The following is a 21960-nucleotide window of genomic DNA, read 5'->3' on the forward strand; positions in this document are numbered from 1 at the left end:
CACTTTTAAGATTAAGAGCTATTTAGCATCTCTGAGCATCTGTTTTACCACAAAATTTCTGTGGATTTTATAAGCTTCCAGTTATGGATGAATAAATCATGGGATTAGGAAATATAGTCAATGACATTGTAATAACATTGTACGATGACAGAGATGACAGATGGTGGCTATATTTGCAGTAAGCATAACATACAGAGTTGCTGAATCTCTATGTTGTTCATCTGAAACTAATGTAACATGGTGTGTCAATTCTACTTCAACTAAAATAATAATAATATTACACATTAACAGCCTAGTACCTTAGGTGCTATCTAAATGATAGTCACTGTTACAGATAAATGTCACCTCTTTGGTGAAACTTCCACAGATTATTTCATTCCTTATACTATTTGTATGTCACTTATATTATGGTACCGCATCATGAGCCAATATATGTCTTACCTCCCTTACTAGGATCTGAGATGATCTGGGCAGTTCACAGGTACTTTTAGGGGAAGAGATATATAGTGTATATTTTTTTAGTGTACACAAAAACTTGAGTCAATTCATAATATTCTTTCAAGCTGTTACCTGTAAATCATTAAGCTGAGGACAAAGAGATGAGCAATAAGTCTCAATTTCTACCCTCACATAGCTCATAATCTTGCAGTGGGGAAAGAGACATTAGTTAGTGTAAATGACTCTAGATCCACAGACCCTTTTTTTGAAACCCTTAGGGATGAATGTGTTTCAGAATTTAAAATTTCTCAAATTTTAGAAAGGTAATACAATATATATGCTCATATTAAATAACCACTTAGCAAGGTCTAAGTCCCTACCGTATGATCAAACTTTATTATTTATATAGTAAAATGTACACATATTTATATCAACTGGTATAAATGATGACTACATATAGCCTCACATTAGTTCAAATAAGATTTTATCACAGTATGTTTCCAACTGCTGCTATAACAAATTACCACAAACTTAGTGGCTTACACAATACAAATTTATTATCTTACAATTTTGGAAGTCAAACATCTCCCTAAGCCAAAGCCAAGATGTCTGCAGGGCTGGGTTCTTTCTAGAAAATCTGAGAGACTCTGTTCTTTGCCTTTTCCAATTTCTAAAGGCTGTCAGGGTTCCTTCGCTCCTGGCCTTCTTTCCTCTTCAGAATCAGTTATCTTATCACATTGACCTGTGCTTCTGCCATCCTATCTCCTTCCCTGACTCTCTTTCCTTCATATAGACCCTTGTGATTATATTGAGCCTGTCTCAACAATCCAGGCTCATCTCCCCATTTTAAGATCCTTAATTTAATCACCTCTGCAAAGTCTCTTTTGCCATGTAAGGCAACAAAGTCACAGGTTCCAGGGATTAGGACATGGACATCTTTGAGGGTCCAATATTCTGCACACCATAGCCACCAGAAGAGTTAAAAAAAAGTACTCTCAGCCTTCAGAGTCTTTTGGACTTCAGAATTACAGATAAGGAATTACCGATAATCCAAGGTAGCATAAGAGGAGTGATATAAGAAAAGCACAGGATGACTACAGAAACATAATGAATGGAGAGACCACAACCATTAAAAACTTCATGAAACAGATAGCATTTGATGAGAGCCTTCAAAGGTGCAATGGACTGTGACAGGTGAACACAGGTAAACCTTACAAAAGGTAATTTTCAGACATAGTTGTTCCCAAAAGTTTTCAGATATGCAAAGCAGCAACAACAAATTCAGCAACAGGAAACTTCCCTTGAAAAGTGCATGGTTTAGGGGTGCTGACTCCTGCACTGTTGAGAATCCACGTGTAACTTTTGACTACCCCAAACTTACCACTAATAGTCTATTACTGACCAGATAATATAGTCGATTAACATATATTATATATGTATTATATACTATATTTTTATAATAAAGTAAGCTAGAGAAAAATGTTTAAAAATTAGAAAATACATTTACAGTATTCTACTGTAAAAAAAATACATATGTAAGTGGACTTGTGCAGTTCAAACCTGTGTTGTCCAAGGGTCACTCATACAGTACATACTAGAAAGAGAATCGAAGTTTGACTGAATTATATTGACTAAAATTAAGAGTACTTAAAGAAAGTTGAAGGACAGATACAATGGGCTTTGTTGCTTGTCAGGATGAAGAGTTTGTCCTTCATCCTGGAGAAAGTGAGTAGTTGGGTAGAAATAGTTTGAACAGAGAAATGACATGATATGACTGGTGTTACACTAGAGAAAGATTTAACTTGGCAGGAGGATTGATTCAAATTGAAAAAGGAAGAGGAGCAGGCCAGTGACTAATGTAAAGAAGTCATAAGTATTTTAACTAAGGTGGCTGAGAAGTAGAATGATGTCAAGATGACAAAAATTAAGACATTTTCATCAACATGACTTTTAATAAAAGTAGCTATCAGTTATAGTTCTGCATGTGAGATACTATTTTAAATGTTTTCTATTGCACAGAAGAGTATGAGAAAGTTTAACTCCACTTTATAGACGAGAAGATTAAGGCATAAAAAGTGTAAGCAATCCTACAGTGACTTAAGTAGCATGGCTAGGGTTTGAATCAGGTAGATTTGACCTCAAACTCTAAAGGAATATGAGCTCAAAATGACATACTGTTAATCTGAAAGCTTAAATTAATTTGTAAAAAGCTCACCATTCCACCTGAAAATAAACTATGACAAGTTAAAGATGAATACTATAAACTATAAAATAAACACTAAAATATCACAAGGAGTTATAACTATTATGCCAACAAAGGAGACAAAATGAGATTAGTACCAAAAAAAAAAAAAAAAAAAAAAAAAAAAAAGCCCAAAACTACTCAATCTAAAAGATAACAGGGAGATAAATAGGATTGATGAATAGTCAAGACAGCAAGAAAACAAATAGCAAAATGGTAGGTTTAAACTTTACCATATCAATAATCACATTAGCCATAAATGATCTGAACATGCCAATAAAGAGGCAGGGACTGTGAGACTGGATTAAAAAAAGCAAGGCCCATCCATATGCTGCCTAAAAGAAATCTGTTTTTTTTTTTTTTTTTTTTTTTTTTTTAAGAAATCTGCTTTAAATATGTAGACACATACAGGTTAAAAGTAAAACAATGGAAGAAGACATATGCTAACTCTAATGAATAAAAAAAAGGGCAACTGTATTATTTTTTTAGGGTAACTGTATTAATATCAGACAAAAAGGCAAAGAATATTACTAGAGATAAAGAGGATCATTCATAATAATAAAAATTAATTCACCAAAAACACAAGAATCTAAAATGTTTATGCAACTTCTAATAAATAGCTTTGGGGGTGCTTTGGTGGCTCAGTCCATTCAGTAAGCATCTGACTTGGTTTGGTGCTGGTGATGGCCTCAGTCGTGGTCTTAGGAAGGTGGGATCAAGCCCCACATCCCGCTCTGCACTCAGCATGGAGTCTGCTGGTCTCTCTCTGCTTGCTCTCTCTCAAGTAAATAAAATCTTTAAAAAATAATAAAAATAAAAAGCTTTAAAGTAAAGCAAAAACAGAACTTTAAGAAAAAAATAGAAAGTGCACAGCTATAGTCAGAATTTTCAACATCTCTTTCAATAATTGATAGGGCAAGTAGACAGAAAATAAGAACACAAAGGCTGAAGAATACCATCAATCAACTTGATCTAACTGAATTTTTTTTTTGTATTTTTAATTTATTTATCTGAGAGAGTGCACACAAGAAAAAGAGCACAAGCAGGTGGGAGGGGGTGGAGGGGTAGAGGGAGAGGCAGAAGCAGACTCCCCACTGAGCAGGGAGCTCAAGGCAGCTCTATTCTAGGACTCCAGGATCATGACCTGAGCAGAAGGAAGATGTTTAACCAACTAAGCCACCCAGGTACCCTCAACCTCATTAAGTTTTATAGAATGTTCTATTTAAAAACAGCAGAGACATATTTTTTTAAGTGTACAAGTAACATTTACTAAGAAAGACCATATTCTGTGCTATAAATGCATAAGCATAATTTTTAAGGATTCAAGTCCTACAAAGTGTGTTTTCTAACCAGTCTAATTAGAAATCAGGATACCTGGAAAATAGAAAAATATCTGGAAACTAGAAAACATATTTCTAAATAATCCCGAGTCAAAGAAGAATTAAAAGAAAAATTACAAGTTATTTTGAACTAACTGAAAATGGAAACAATATATCAAAATGTGAAGTTAGGAGCTAAAGCAGTGTATAGAGGGGAATTTATAGCATTAAAATGTCTATAAAGTCTCAAATGAATGGCCTCAAGTACATTCATCTCAAGAAACTAGAAAAAAAACAGAGCAAATTAACCTAAAAGTAAGCAAAGAGAGGAAATAATAAAGACAAGAATAGAAATCAATGGAACAGAAACAAAAATAATGGAGGGGAAAAAAAAGGAAACCACAAGCTGGTTCCTTGAGAACATCAATAAAACTGATAAACCATTAGCCAGACTGATCAGGGAAGGAAAAACAAAGATACAAATTGCCAATATCCAGAATGAGTAACAGATAATAAAGAATAGTCAGGGAGGGGCACCTGACTGGCTCAGTTGGAAGAACATGCAACTCTTGATCTCAGGGTCATGAGTTCAAGCCCCACACTGGGTATAGAGTTACTTAAATAAATAAAGAGACAATTAATAAAAAGAATAGGGAATATTATAAGCAACTTATCCTAATAAATTCAACTTCTTCAGTGAAATGAACAAATTCCTCGAAAGACATAACTACTAAAGCTCATTCAAGAAGAAAAAAATATATAGTCCACTGAAAATGGAAAATACTAGTTAAGGATTTATACTACTGGACTTCTATACTTATTATAAAAATAATCCCACATATATATGGTCGATTAATTTTTCACATTAAAAAAAAAAAAACCTTGTTCTTTACATCACACCAAATAAAAATGGGTCATAGACCTAAATGTAGAATATAAAGTGATAATTCTTAGAAAAAAACAAATTCATAAAATGAAAAACTAGTAAACTGGAATCCATTAAAATCAAGAACTTCTGCTCTTTGAAAGATATCGTTAAGAGAACAAAAAAAAACAATCCATGGGTTAAGAGAAAATATTTGCAAATCACCCATCTGATGAAGCACATTTATCTAGAATAAAAAATGTGGCAAATCCAATTAGAAAACAAAAAAACCAATACATAAATAGCCAAAGACTTGAACAGATACTTTACCAAAGAAAATAGACAAATGGCATATGAAAAGATGATCAAGATCATTAGTCATCAGGGAAATACAAATTTAAGCCATAATGAGATACAACCTATTCAAATGGCTAAAATCACAATGGTAATGATATAGAGCAACCGAACTCATACATGGCTTGTAGAAATATAAAATGGCATTAACTGGGGAGCTTGGGTGGCTCAGTTGGTTAAGCCTCTGACTGGCTGGCTCAGGTCATGATCCCAGGGTCCTGAGATCAGCTGGCATCAGGCTCTGTGCTCAGCAGGAAGTCTGCTGCTCCCTCTCTCTGCCCCTCTCCCCAACTGATGCTCGTTCTCTCTCTCAAATAAATAAATAAAATCTAAAAAAAAATAAAATAAATATTAAATGGCACAATCACTTTGAAAAACACTTTGGCACTTTCTTATAAAGATAAACAAATGCCTACTATATGGCTCAGCCATTCCACTTCTATGTATTTACTCAGGAAAAATGAAAGCATATGTCCAAACAATGACTTTTACATGGTCACAGCAGCTGTATTTCTAATAGCCAAAACCTGAAAACCCAAATGTCCATCAACAGATGAATGAATAACAAATTGTTATCTACTGGGAGAGTGTTCATATACAATAAAATAACATTCAGTAATAAAATGAACTAATTATGGATGAAACAACATGAGTCAATTTTAAAATCATTATGCTGAATGAAAGGAGCCAAACAAAGAGTATATACTATATAATACCATTCATATAAAGTTCTAGAAAGTACAAACTAATCTATAGTGACAAAAAGTAGATTAGTGGTTGCCTAGGGTGGAAGTTGGGGTTGGTGGGGTTGGTAAGGTTGGTGGAAGAGGTAGGGAGAGGGAGGACAGAAATATAAAGGAAGACTAGGAAATCTGGGGGGATTCATTAGACAAGATAATTCTTGTCATGATGGTTTCAAGAAAGCATCCATAAGTCAAAACTTATCCAGCTGTGTAATTTATTGCAGGTCAATTATATTTCAATAAAGCTATCAAAAATCCATTTAATGAAACAGCATTCATTATTCCAATATAGTCAATACTCATAAAGTGCTTTTCTACTACCTATAAACAAAAAATGGACTATTTAAACTTAATTGTAATATTAGACATCGTCTTCAATATGAGAGGATATGGTTTTTCAAAAAATTTTCTTGAAATATGCTAGCAGATACTCAAAGACTAATGATTTAAAACAGTGCAAATTCAGACAGGTTCAGGTAGATCAGTGAGCTTTACCATCCTCTGTTCACATGCAACAGTCCTATTGGCTTGAAAATAAATACTGTAATCACCATGGAAAACTGGTTAAGTGTGCAACTTTAACAATTCCCATCCCATCACTAAAAATAATCCACAACTATAAAACAGAAAATGAGTTGGTTTATTAGAAATTTGTAATTTGCCAATATCAAAGTCATATAGTTTTTCATAGAAACCACTTTGCATGCTGGCAAAGTTCCAGACCATTCCCAAATCCTATTTAAATGGTAGAGATTAATTATCCTCTCCTTCTTCTGCATCACTGTTTTTCCCTCTACTGGATCACTGCCATCAGCATAAGAGACATGCTATAATTTCACCCTTCTTAAAAAAAAAAAAATCAAAAACAAAAACAAACCTCTCTTGGTCCCACTTCTCCTTCCAGCAACTCTAACTCTCCTCCCCATTTCTCTGTGCTCCTTTATGGCAATATTTCTTGAATGAGTTCTCAGATTCTCTCCTCCAATTCTTACTTAAATTTGTCCCATGCAGGTTTTCATTCCCAGCATGGTACCAAGCCCTCTCACCATGGTCAGTTATCTACTCTACCCAGAAAAGCTAATTCTCAGTCCTCTTCTCACTCAACCTCTTAACTACATCCGACACTCCTTGAAAACATGTTTTTAATCTGGCTTTCAGGAGATCTCAAGTTCCTAGCTTTTCTCCTACTAACTTCTCATCTTCTGTATATCTAAATCTTAGAGTACTTCAGGCAGTACTTAGTCCTGGACCTTTTTTCTTGTTTTTATTTACACTTATCCCATTAGTAATTTCAGATTAAATTTTTGTAAAGTGAGATACATCTATATTTAATTTGTATTTATATGCTTTACTGTCATCATCAAATAGAACCAATTATAGGTAATTCTACCATTATTTGGGGATGCAGTTGCAGATGAAAAACAGATTCAAATAGAAACAAAAAAACTAAGTAAAATAAGTGACTTAATTTTCAATAAATCTTCACCATCTTTCTTTAGTTTCACTTCAATACGACTGATAGAGGGAGTTACTTTAAAATTTAAAATAAAGTCAAATTAATCAGTACCAAAACAAATACTTAGTATTTAGTCTAGTCATTTATTACATTAGAAACATTTAAATACCGCATTAAATATTTCCATTAAAAAGTCAATCATGGCCTTATCTATAGTCATAGTCCTGTGGGCCTATAACATAACAGTAACATCCTATATTAATACAGACTTGTTTCAAAGGCCCTTTTACAACAATCATCTCATTTTACCCTACAAAAGACTCCACAAGGATATTACAATAAATACTATTCTAACCAGCAGTTCTTGCTCCTAACATGACCTCTCACATAACAGTAAGACTTTAAATGAGTGAATTTAATGAATTTAAAATTACTTGGAGAATCATAAATCCATCCCTACACTACAAGGAATATATATTAAAATTCATGTTCAACTGACGACAGGTCATTAATGTCATCTTTCTGTATTTAGTATAACATTACAAAAAAGAAATTTACATTTTCTTTTTAATGCTAATTAATGAAACTAAATCCTTTATAGACCAATCGGTAGAGACACATGCTTAATTTCATTTATTTCCATGACTAGACTGACAATGAAAATGATGATTTTTATGTTACTAACACTGATCTATTAGATATTAGGTACATGGATGTTGGCTGCCTCTATCACAATGAAATAGATTTATTTTTGCAAGCAAGAATACATTTATAATTGAGCACTCACTAGTAGTCCATGACTCCTTTCCTCCCTCCAAGATTTCCACCTCAGATGATGTGGCATGTATTGCTGGCCAGCCCCAAATCATGTATTAGGAGCATGTAGATTAGAGCAAGGCTTTTCAAAGTGTACCCCACTTCTCTTGAGGGCTCCACTGTTAGTACTTCCAAACCTGAGGATTGAGTTAGCACGTTCCCTTCTACTAAATACATGAAGTGTCTACATACAGATTCTTATACAGTTCTACCTCAAAGACCTTCATTTCTGAAATGTTTCTTTCTGATTTAAATATTCTATCTTACCCCTTCAATTCATCATAAAAATTTGTGTCCTTCTAGAGTCCTTGCAATCCTTTCATTCTCCTCTATTTTCAAAACCATCAACATCCTTTTGGCTTTGCTTCCCCTCCTACTTCACTACCATTTCAGACTCCTTTTCAAAGGAAAAGGACTCCAGACCACAAGATCTTACCTCCTGTGGTCCCAAAAGAACAGTCCTATCAGAATACAACATATTATATCCTTTTTGACCATACCTTCAGCATTCCTCTTCTGGTTCTCCTTTTAATTCTTAACCTTGCAAATATTAAGTCTTAGTCAACAGTTTTGTTATACCTCACTCTTTCTCTTCTCCATAAATCCATCTATTTTTAAATCTTGAACTATCACCTCAAAATTACTTCTACAAACAACCCCAACATCCCTGTAAATATTTAACCCTGAGCTATCAGTCTGCCAGACAACACAAGCATTTAACCCAAATTCAATACATCCAAGATTAAATTCATTTTCCATGACTCTCCAAAAAGAAAGTTTACTCATTCTTTGGACTTTTCTATTTCCAGTAACAGCAGCACATTATACTTAGAACTTGAGAACACCTTTAAATTAAAGCAAAGTACTGAACTCCTTACTAATCAGTTTGCTGATCTTTTGATTGTGTGTGAATTACCAGCAAAATAACTGCAAGCTCATCAAAGGAATATGATATAGTCATTTTCATTTAATTCCTTTGATGACACACTAATTTGGTACACTATTTTTACTCTCTGCATGGCTTGAACTCTGGAACCAATCTCCAACACATACCTCCAGTTTTGCTGCCTAACAAATAAGTAAAAATAATTCCATTTTTCCCTTACATCCAGAGAAAGCTTGAGTCATGAATAAGCATTAGGAGAACAGACAATTCAATTTTGGCTAGTATTGAAAGATTCTGCAGCAATCTATGCTTAAAGCTTAGTTTGTATCTCCTAAAAATTAGCTTAGATTGTACCTTTTTGTAGGATGGTTGTGAAGATTGTATCACATATGCTTAGTACAGGGCCAACCATATAACAATGGCTCAAAAAATGGTACTGTTATTACTGGTGTCACTATTAAGTCAGAAGCAGTAGGGCCAAAGGGCGAAGCCATTCTGTTTCTTCAGATGACTGTTTACAGCACACATCTGTTACAGGGTTATTTTAAATCAATCTATGTCCTAAATTTTCTAGAGCAATTCTTTTTTTTTTTTTTTTTTTTTTTTTATTCATGAGAGACACAGAGAGAGAGAGGGGCAGAGACAGAGGCAGAGGGAGAAGCAGGCTCCATGCAGGGAGCCGGATGTGGGACTTGATCCCTGGACTCCAGGATTATGCCCTGGGCCAAAGGCAGGCAGGTGCCAAACCACTGAGCCACCTAGGGATCCCCTCTAGAGCAATTCTAATGTAGATTACTGTATTATAATGGTCCTTTAAACCTTTCAACATTCCAAAAGTTCCAACATTTTATCATCTAAACTCCATCTTTCAGCCTGCCTTTCAACCCAGAAGTTAGCATAAAAATTCTTAGATGGTGTGATGGTAATCATACTTTTGGTTCCCATGTTATACAACAAAATCAAAACCGCAGGTTTTGAGGTATACTTAAAATGTATACCTTAAGTAAATACCTAGAGATTCTACATAAAGAGGAAGGCCCAGTGCTTAAATTTTTGTATTCTTCTTTTAAAAACTATTATATCTCACTTTACTTCATTCAGGTCTCTGCTCCCCTCATTTTAACAACCCTATTTATTTAACATAGTTGCTCCTCCTATACTTTCTATATCTATGCCCTGCTTTATTTTTTTCATTGCACTTATTGCCATCTATCATTTTGTTGCATTGCTATTTGCTTACTCCCTATCTCCCCCACAAGAATTTAAGCCACATATGAGCAAGGATTTTGTTCTCTACTGGAATACTCAACACTTAGCAGAACATGGCACTTAACAACTGCTGAATAAATATTAATTAATTAATTAATTAATGGAGAGGCCAAGACCTTCCTATGATATATAATCTCATTTGGTTTCCTAGAATGTAGTAGATCAGAAGCCAACAATTTAGAAGGGGAAGCAGCTAGAAGTAGGCATGTAATATTGATAGAAATACTAAGAAAGTTCAGGGGTGCCTGGGTGGCTCAGGTCATGATCTCAGAGTCCTGGATTGAGCCCCACTTGGAGCCCTGTATGGAGCCCTGTGCTCAGCAGGGAGTCTGCTTCTCCCTCTTCCTCTGGCCTCCTCCCATTCATGCTCTTCCTCTGTATCTCAAATAAATAAAATCTTAAAAAAAAAATTAAAGTATCAAACACAATAATATAGGCCAGCAAGGTAGGATAAATTATTATATGGATAAATAATCCTATGTTCCCTAATAACCAACATCTTTGAATTACAACAAACTACAATAACAGTAAGTTTTCATAATGAGTTAATTAATCAGTTTAACCCAAAAGCACCTATACATATAAGGCTTCAGTAGATGACAGGGGTATCTTTGTCATTAAGAAAAAGCTATATCACAATCCATATACTTTTTTTAAGGAAACAGAGAACTGTATAATTATTCCTGTATAAAGTAATTAAAATACAAATTTTACTTTTAAAGGGAGAAGCTATATTTTTTGGAAAAAACATGTAAATTGAATATCTCAATTCTCAGTGTAGATGTAGACATTACCACATTTTACAAGTTTAAAAATTAACCAACAAAAAATTAACCAAATTTTTTAAATTTCAATTTTGACCTATAAATCATCAGATTTGCATATAAGATTTTATTTCATTTTTATTTTTTAAAGATTTGAGAGGGACAGAGAGTGTGCCAGTGTGTATAGTGGTAGGAGGAAAGGGCAGAGGGAGTAGAAGTAGACTCTCTGCTGAGCAGGGAGACCAAATTGGGGCTTCATCCCATGACCCTGAGATCATGACCTGAGACAAAGGCAGACATCTAACCAAATGAGCCACCCAGGTGCCCCGAGTATATAAGATTTTTAAAATAGATTAGCGTATCCCATTAGTTAGCACAATTTTGTCAATACTGCTAAAGTTACACTTAAGCCAGTATGCACTTCTCTCTTTAAACCATAAGCCATAAAAATAACTGAAAACCTTGACAATGGTCTTTCTCTATTGCAAAATTTAAAGCACAGTAAGTCAGAGATTCTCAAACATTAATGCATATGCCAGTCACCCAGGGATCTTGTTAAACTGACTCAGTATTTCTGATTCAGCAGGTAAGGGGTATACCTAATATTCTTCACTTCTAACAAGTTCTCATATGATGCTGATGCTACTGGTCCATGGATCACTTTTGAGTGTCAAGTCACTAAAAAACTGTTACCTCAAAAATTGCTAAGTTGTTTGGAGAATAATATTGAAGTAAGTGAAATATCTAAATTCTATCTGATTATCAAGAGTTTTAGGAATATACTGAATGCCTGCCCAGTTGCAGAACTGATTAAAAACAGCTTTGCTTATTTTTCTCAGTCTTTATCTTCATAAAACCTAATGTATTCTAACCTAAGTTGAACGATATTCCCTATCAACATATTATTTCATCAATTTAGTCTTTAAGTTTCAAGGTGTACTTGTTGCTAAGCTATCTTCCTCTGAATCAACTCTGCCCCCTTTCTCAGAATTATCAATAAATCATAATATCTTCTTTCAAAACATTGTCCTAGGCAGCCTAGTCTCACGCTAGTCTTGATCTTGGGGTTGTAAATCTGAGCCCCAAGTTGGGTATAGAGATTACTTAAAAATAAAGTCTTAAAAAAAAAAGCTGACATAGGATTATAGACTATTTCCCCACTTCCCACACCTTACCACCATATCAACAGGGCCTCTATACAACAATAAGATTATAGCTAAGAATAAAAAAAACTACAAGGTTCAGACTATTTAAAAAGGTATTTCTAGGGAAACCAGAAGACAGGAAGGGAAACAAAAACAAGAACACTATAGGAAATTGAAATCTCTGATACCTACAGCAAGATCAAACAATAAACACAGCCTGTGTCCCAGTTAGGGAAATATAAAACCTCATACAAAAGACTTACCTTCTTCAGTTTCTATTATTATCCTGCATATCATGTGTGGCTCTCAACAAAAAACTATAAGGCATGCTAAAAGAAATAAAAGCATTTTCAGCAATGACAAAGCTGCAGAACCAAATCTGGATACAGCGGATTTGAAACGATCAAACTGGAAATTTACAATAACTATGATTACCATGGCAAGGGCTCTAATGGAAAAAAGTAAACAACATAAACAAATGGAATATAAACAGAGAGAGGGAAATTCTATGAACCCATCAAAAAGAAACATTAGAAATCAGAAAAAAAAAAAAACTGTAACAGAAATGAAGAATGCCTTTGACAGGATAATTGTAAGCTGGACACAGCTAAGGAAAGAATCAATGAGCTCAAAGAAGTATCAATAGAAACTTCCCCAACTAAAATGCAAAGAGAAAAGAGAATAAAAAAAAGACTATTCAAAAACTATGGACAATTAAAGAAAGTGCAACAGATATGTAAGAAATACTAGAAAAGAAAAAAAAAGAGTAGAGGAAATGTTTGAAGTAATAATACCTGAGAATTTTCCAAAATTAATGACAGAAGCCAAACCATAAATCCATGAAGCTCAGAAAATATCAAGCAAAGACAAATACCAAAATATCTATACCTAAGTACATACAAACTGCAAAAAAAAAAAATAAAAACAAAGAGAAAAACATTGAAAGGAATCAGGAAAGAACGAAACAAAACACTTTACCTATAGAGGAACAACGATAAAAATTATGTTGGACTTCTCATCCATAACCATTCAAACAAGACAGTGGAATGAAATATTTCAAGTGTTGAAAAAAAAAACACCAACCTAAAATTTTGTCATTAGAGAAATTACCTTCCAAAAATGGAAAGAAATAAAGACTTTCTCAGCCAAATAAAAACTGAGAGAATTTGTCACCAGTAGACCTGCCTTGCAAGAAAAAAGTTCTCTAGAGAAAAGAAAAATGACATAGCTTAGAAACTACAATCTACATAAATAAAGAACTACAGAGAATGAATAAATGAAGGGGAGACAAAATCTTCATTTTTTAAATTCCTGAATCTAACATAATTGTTTGTTTAAAGTGCTAATAGCCACAAAGTTCCAGGTGATTCTAGCATATGGATATGTAAAATGTATGGCAGCAATGTTATAAGGGATGGAAGAGAGAAACTGGGAATTCTCCATATAAAAAAATCTCAACACCTGTTAGCTGGCAATGTGTTATTTATATTAAGCAGCATACTCTAGGACCACCACTAAAAAACATTTAAAAAGTGTAATTGAAAAAAAAAAAAAAAGTAAGTATAATTGGTACTCTAAGAGCGGAGAGAAAATGGAACCATATAAAATGCACAATTAAAGCCAGAGAAGGCTGAGAAAGAGGGAAAAAAAGAAACAAAGAATAACTGTAGAGAATAAAAAAGTTACAAATATGATAGCTATTAATCCAATTATATCAATAACCATAAGTGTGAATGATTCAAATATACCAATTAGAAGAGAATTTCAGAGTGGATTTAAAAAACCCAACTATGTGTTATCTACAAGATACTACTGTAAATATACAGATACAGAGAGATGAAAAGTAAAGGGATAGAGACATGCTAACACTAATCAAAAGAAAGAGGGAGTAGCTATATTAATTTTAGAGAAAGCAGACTTCTGAGCTGGGGAATTTTTCAGTGATAAAGAATGGCATTCATAATATAAAGGGGTAAATTCTTCAAGAAGACATAACAATCCTTAATGTATATACACCCAGCAACAGAGCACCAAAATATGTGAGACAAAATCTGATAGAACTCTAAGGAGAAATAGATGAATTCACTATTATAAAGACTTCAACACCCCTCTATAAGTAACTGACATATCCAACAGGCAGAAAATTAGTAAGGACAAGGCTGAACAGAACAACACCATCAATCAACTGGATCTAATTGACATTTATATAGTACTTCACCCAACAACAGCAGAAACCACATTCTTCTCAAGTTCATATAGACCATTCACCAAGACAGATCACACTTTGGATCATAAAACATACCCTCCAAAATTTAAAGAATAGACATCATACAATGTATGCTTTCAGACCACAATGGAATTAAAATAGAAAGCAACAGCTAGAAAATCCCAAAATATCTGGAGATTAAACACCACACTTCCAAATAACACATTAGTCAAAGAAGTCTCAAGAGAAATTTTAAAATATTTTGAAATAAGTGAAAATGAAAATACTACTTATCAAAATGTGTGGAATCCATCAAAAGTTGTACTTAGAGGGAAATTGATAGCACTGAATGCATACAGTAGGAAAGAAGAAAGATCTAAAATCAATAATCTCAGGTTCCATCGTTTTTTTTAAAAAAGATTTTATTTATTTATTCATGAGCAATACACAGAGAGAGGCAGAGGGAAAAGCAGGCTCCTCGCAGGGAGACCGACGTGGGACTCAGTAAGAGGACCGAGACCACGCCCTGAGCCAAAGGCAGACAGATGTTCAACCCCTAAGCCACCCTGGCATCCCTCTCAGGTTCCATCTTAGAAACTATAGAAAGAATAGCATATAAACCTAAAAGCAAGCAGAAAAATCAACAAAATTGAAAACAAAAAATCAACAAAGAAAACAAATGAAACCACAAGATTCTTTGAAAATATCAACAAAATTGGTAAGTTTCTAGCCATATATTATGATATGTCATCACACAAAGCATTTACTTTGGTTTTTAGAGTAAATAAGTGCTAGTCTTCATCCTCAACTAAAATATAAAATGCTTCTCCTGTTCCTTTTTTCCTTAACCTTTCCACAATGTTCCAACATCATTTCTAGCACATTACAAAATTTATCCTTCCTCAAAAAAATATATACACATTTAAGACAACAGAGTGTTATTAAAGAGTGGAAAACAAACAAAAAAAACTTACTTTTGTAGCATAATGTGAAAAAAATGACAGACTTCATACTTTTGGTAGAAAAATCAAGTAAGTTAATCTATGCCCTGACATGCAAGATTTTTCTTTTTCTCTTCAAATGAGTTAAGTCAGTATAGAAACATTAATTTATTAGAGTAGACCTGAGTAACTGTTACTTAAGAGAAAAAAATGGCAAAAAGCCATACCATTGCAAATCATACCCAAAATAAAGCATTGCTGTCATCATCACCTAACAGGTATCAATCAACTACACCCAACCTCTGCCTCCCTCAGAATTCCATTAGAACCAGTAGTTTAAGGAGTGGTATTTAACCCAATCTCAGGACCATGGACAAAGACAGGTGAACACAGCCAAGACTGTGTATCAGCTTCTCGTTCTTTCTTCCAAATGCCCCTGTTTATCTAGTTCACATGACAAGAAACAATACCAGTTTCTGGGTTTGAAGATCTTACAGTTTCAGCCACTAGAGCAAAAACAAAGCAGTCAAACCTCTGGGTACTTAGGATTCAGGAAAAGCTCTTAAGTGTCCTCCCGGCTTAGTGCAGAAGTATAGAACTGCACCAACAAACACCAGACATGGGCAGAATTGTGACTGAATCTCCCAGAGCGATCTTTTAAAAAGACAGATCTGGTCCACTTGTTAACCTGATTAAAACCCTACAAGGCTTTCCCCAATACACTGAAAATAAAATCCACAACCCTAGTTGAAACACGACGTATGTGGACCTTACATGTCTGGCCCATTTACCTTTACAATCTTATCACGTTAGGCCACAATCCCCCTTGCTCACTATATAGTTGAGTTTTATTTACTTTGCCCTTTTCTTAGTTCTTAGTTGAACCTACCAAGCTCTCTCCCACCTCAAGATTGCTTAACGCACGTACCCCTTGCATTCTCCTTTTTTACATAGCTAACTTCCACTAATATTTCCTCAAAGAACCTTCCCTGACTCCCAAGGTAAATTAGGTTCCCTATTTTTTCCTTTATAGCATTCACCGCAATTCCTGATTACAGATACGTGTATTTATTCAGTAACTGTCTCTCTTACTATACTGTGAATTCCAAGAGAATTGAGACCTCTGTTTTGCTCTCCATTGTAGACTTCTGGCACCCAGCTGGCCTTCGATAATTATGTGCTAATAATTGGTTTAGCATAGGATGAGTGGTAACTACCACTAGACTGACCAATTACAGATGAGGGGAAGGGTAGCAGGCTAGCAGAATTACTGTTATCAAGTTCCGCAGTAACTTACTGAGGAAAAGGAAGAGAAAGTGATTCTCAGAGAAGCTGTGCTTCTGCTGAGAAGAATAAACTTGTTTATTTCAGTTACTTCTCTTCTTCCATTAAATTCTAATGGGACTATGATACCAATTAAATAAAATGATATAATGGTAGCTATAGAGTGATTTGTATATATAGCAAGCATGTAATGTTATTTTTTATCATTAAGAAAAACACGTTACCTATTGTTTTTGAATATTATTAACCTCCAGATAAGTTAATTAAAATACTCCAATGTGTATGACCAACATAGCTGCATTTCATGACCCTTTTTCTCAGAGCATCCTGATCTTTCCACCTAAGAGAATTACTTACCTGCTCTTCTGTACTAACTGTATTCACTATCCATTTAACTTATAGAACAAGTTTTGGAAACACAAAAATGAAGCAAAACAAAACAATCAACCAAAACAACAATAAAACTGTCTCTGTTCTCAAGGAATCCATGAACTCACTCTCTCATTCTGCCTCCAACCCTCCTGCCATGCCCAAAGTTCCAGAGCACTCAATGTAAGACTGCCAGATTTAACAAATAAAAATGCAGGATATCCCATACGTATGTGACAACCCTATTCCCAAGCCATATTCCATCACTTTACTTTCATAAACCCACTCCAAAACTTTAGTTCCAATATTTTCCTTATAAAAAAAATTTCTCTGGAGATTCACTGGATATGATTTTTCTCCAAAGAATAAATAAAATCTAACTTGACTTTATTCAAAAGCTGTCAGTAAAAAACTTAAGAGAACAAAGCAAATCATCTTAATTTTGTTTCTTGGTGGTACTAGGAGTTAAAAAACAAAAAAAGAATAAAAATAAAAGCAGACGAAATGACAAACATTACAAAGAACTCCTTTAAAAACCCTAAAAACTCTTGCTTCCAAGAGTAAGCATGTGAGAAAAAGATTAAGACTATAATCTTTTCAGAGGTAGATTCAGAGGAGAGAAATTATCTGAGAGGAGGTACATAAGCAGTAACATTAGAAAGGAAAAATGAACTATCAGAAAAAAATGCCTTTGAGGGGCGCCTGGGTGGTTCAATGGGTTAATAAGCATTTGCCTTCAGCTCAGGTCATGATCCCAGTGTCCTGGAATCGAGCCTTGCATTGGGCTCCCTGCTCAACTGACAGCCTATCTCTATGTATATGTAAAATAATTAATTAAAAAAAATAAATAAATGTCTTTGAATTTTACTTATAACTGAAAGGAAACTCAGAGATGATCTACTTCAACCTTCTCATTTTACAGTTGAGAAAACCAAAGACCCTGAAAAGTGGAAAGTAAAATGACTTGTCAAACATCACACAGAAGACCCTCGCTCCAATTTCTCTCATTCTCTCACCTCTTGCCCCATATAATGTAAGGATCACTGAACTGAGGAAGATCCTCCCCTTCATAACCAGTGGGTGTTAGAGAACAATTCCTAAAAATGTCATATCTAACACAAGAGAAGTGTATTCCTGGCATTTCAAGGAAAATTCTGAATGGATTTTCCCAAAGAAAAATTGTTGTACATAGTGTAAGTATTTTCAATATATTTATCCTAATTACTATTAATACAGTTGGTATTATAAATCTTATAATTTAGGTACATTATGGGTTAAATTTGGTGGGCTGTCTGCAAATCTAACCACCAAGCATATTGTTTTCGAGAAAGTTCCAAGTTCTAAACCATTTTACAAGTTTTAAAATATAGATCTCATGCTAAATTAGGAACCAGCAATACACAAAGACTCAATATTATAAACTGAATGTGATAAATTAAAAATACAAGATTCTTCATTTTATAAAAAGCTTTACCTCAGGTGTCATTTATTTCTAAAATTTGGTAGTCAGGCACATTTAGCACAGGATATAACTTATATACATCTTTTTAATATTATTTCATTGGAAAGCTGATATAAGTAAAAAAGAATCAAAAACATTTTTAAACTTATCTAATTTAGAAAAAACAACAAAAAAACTTTAATGCATATTTTTAATGAAGTGACCTAAAAGAAGTAAAACTAATAATTTTATAAATGAAAGGTTGACAACCCACATTATAGTATATAGGTATTTTGTACTCTTTCAAAAAATGCACAGGTAAGGAATTCTATCTGAACAGGTAAATAAAGTTCAAAAAACCTCTAAAACATTTTCTCTTTTCTCCTGAGATAAAGCTATGTTTCATGAATTACAGTGTGTTTGACAAATCTGTTTTTAAAATTTTCTATTTAGTCTATTAAATCAATGGGTATTCTCCACCCATTCATTTTATTTGTCTAACAACAACAACAACAATGAAAATAAGCCCCTACTATTTGCTAAACACTATGCTAGCAACTTTGGATTTATGACAATAAGACTCAGGTTAGTTCCTGTCCTCAAAGAGCTTAGAAAAACCTTTAACTGTATTTTTTTTTAATAATAAATTTATTTTTTATTGGTGTTCAATTTGCCAACATACAGAATAACACCCAGTGCTCATCCCGTCAAGTGCCCCCCTCAGTTACCCCCACCCCCTTTAACTGTATTTACCCAAGTGATAATGACAGTTGAATTTAAAGTTGGTCATTTGATAAAACATTAAAAATCCAATTAAATTCATTTTCAAAAACAGAAACTACACAATGGTAATTCTAAAGACATTTGTATAAACTTATCTATATGAGGCTTCCCCACAAAGTAACCAAAAATATGGCTTTGGTAAAAAGCCCTAATATCTTAACAGTAGCTTTTGCTATGAAAATTAACTGAGTTAATAATACTCCAGTAAGGAAATCAAAAGCTACTATTACCATCTCTGTGATACTGAAAAGCAAACACTTGGAAATAGATACCTTAAACTATTCTGAAAATGAAGCAAAATGTATAATTAAATATAGTATGATACAATATAAATACACTGCATCTGAATGTGTGATTATTTACAAACTTGAATAATAAAACTTCATATCATACCTTACAAATGACCACAACTATGTATTTTGGGCCATGTCATGTGCAAATATTTCAATTTCTGTTTTTTTTTTAACTTAATTCAAGATTCTACTTGTTTATTACCAAGCCATATAACTTTTTTTTCATTGATATAAACTACATCTATAGTTATAACTATAAATAGATATCAACTATAATGCCCATTAAATTTGCAATTAATAGAAACTCTTGATGAGAAACCTTTTTCAATATAGAGCCATGATTTCCCAAGCAAAATTCAATGTAAATCAGCCATTCTAAAATGCCACGGAATATCCTAATGACATCCTTGTACTTAACTCTGAAATATTTTCATCATCCATCAGTTAAAATACCTAAATTTTCCTTAAAAGCATTATGAAAACATCTATATTGAATTTATGCATACTCCTCAGTGACATAAATGAGTATTTTCTCCATTTACACATAAGGAAACTAAGGCACAGAGGTGTCCATTTTGTAAATTGCAAGGTCATTTCCTAACCAATCACCTGATACTACGCTATCAAGTTATATTATATGTGCGCCACTTCCAAATGCCATAAAACAATTACTGTATCTTAAAACAACTGCCTCTGCGATGCCTATGTGCAATTCTGTTTTATCCAGAGGGTTATGGCAACAAGCTTAAACAAGAGAAGCTGGAAGGGGAGGCTTACCAAAAGAACAAACAAAAAACAAAAACAACAACAACAACAACAACAAAAAAAACACTTATTTTTGGTAGTGAATCATTTATTTTTAAGGAAGGAGAGGTAGACAGTTTTTAACATCATAATCACGTAACCAACAGTTGTTCCTTCCATTTTCAGAAACATATTCCATCTTTCAGGTAGATGGTGCAAAACTGGAGCCTGCCCATCCTTGGAGAGAGAAGTTAGAAAAAAAAAAAGAGAGAGAGAGAGAGAGAGACAGAGACAGAAAATATCCTAACAGCAAGTCATGTTAAATACATGATATTGCAAAGAACTGAATAAATGAAAATAAAATAAAATTAGAGGAATTAGCAAATGCTCATTATTGGCAGTTGAAAAACCCCCACCTTCAATATGAAAGGCTTCCTTTCATTCAACTGAAGGCTAGGATCAGCAATAAAATATTCTATTACTGAAAAACAACCAAACACCAAAACTTTTCTCATTCAAGACTCCAGAAGACTGTAGATCATAGTCCTTTCTTCCAACACTCGCCGTAAAATAAAAAATACTTTGCTAACACAAAGTCAAGCACCTGGGTGGGGGGTGGGGGTGGGGGGGAGAAACCGCTCCTGGGAGCAGAGGCAAGCCTGCGTTTCTAATTATGCGATAGTACTACCAGCCCTTAGATGGAAGTTGCCCCCCGCGCACACTGAAGGTGGGCACAGGAGACGGGGCGGATGACCCACACATCAGTTACCGCACGAGAAACAGGACTTAACGGGTCCGCGGATCCACCACCGAAGACGACGTTAAATTGTGAGCCGAGGCTCCCCTCCTGCGGAAACGGGGTGGGGGGGGGGGGGCGGCGGGATGAGACCGGGTCCTATTCGAGCGTCTCGCTAGCCGGGGGTTAGCTAGATCAATTAATCGGCTGGATTAATCGGCGCCAGGCTGTGAAGGTTCGGGCCGGGATGGGATGCGCTTTCGGTCGCGTCCTCCTTCCGCGCGCATCCCCCGGCGAGCGCCTGCGGGCGGCGGCGTCGGAGCACACCGAAGCTAGGGGGCACGCTGTAGCCAGGGGAAAACAGAAATGGGAAGAAAAAGGTGCAATGGATGGATGCTGCAGAGTTGAATAATGATCCGGGCGGCACAATGGGCGAGTCGGGCCGACGTCGGGGCGGAGGGGCGGGCGGCCCCGGGGCGTCGCCTTACCTCTCGGTCCGTGACAGAAAGACGCGCGGCGCCCACACGCAAACGCACCGGCCGGCTGCGCGGAGCCTCCCGCACGTCGCGCGAGCCCGGGCTCCTCGCCCCCGCCCCCGCCCCCGCCCCACCCCCGGGGCCGCAGGGGGTGCCCGGCAGCCCAGGTGACACCTGCAGTGTCCCCACCTCGGGCGGCCTCGGGCGGCCGCCGTCTCCCTCGGCGTCTCCCTCGGCGTCTCCCTCAGCCCCCGGCGCGGCTGGCGGGTGGGCGGCCGGAGCTCCGGAAACCCGCGGCCGGGGGGGGGGTGGGGGGCGGGGGCGGCGCGCCCATCCCCGTCACCTTTACCGGGCGGGAGCGCCACACACACACCTCCGCGCGTTCCGGCC

At 35.4% G+C, this 21960-nt stretch overlaps 1 protein-coding gene across 5 annotated transcripts in view; it reads right to left on the reverse strand.

Moving 5' to 3' along the window:
- WASF1 (WASP family member 1) overlaps positions 1 to 21960 on the reverse strand; it is a 64151-nt gene that overhangs the window by 41533 nt on the left and 658 nt on the right. The window contains exon 1 of one of the 5 annotated variants that reach the window (XM_038554930.1): positions 21760 to 21863. The exons of the other annotated variants lie outside the window; for them this stretch is intronic. The gene's annotated coding sequence lies outside the window, so the exon portion shown is untranslated. Of the gene's footprint in view, positions 1 to 21759; positions 21864 to 21960 lie in introns of those variants that run through there. 5 annotated transcript variants of the gene reach the window in all.

This window comes from Canis lupus, chromosome 12, assembly GCF_011100685.1.
Source record: "Canis lupus familiaris isolate Mischka breed German Shepherd chromosome 12, alternate assembly UU_Cfam_GSD_1.0, whole genome shotgun sequence".
In the NCBI taxonomy this organism is placed as follows: Eukaryota; Metazoa; Chordata; class Mammalia; order Carnivora; family Canidae; genus Canis; species Canis lupus.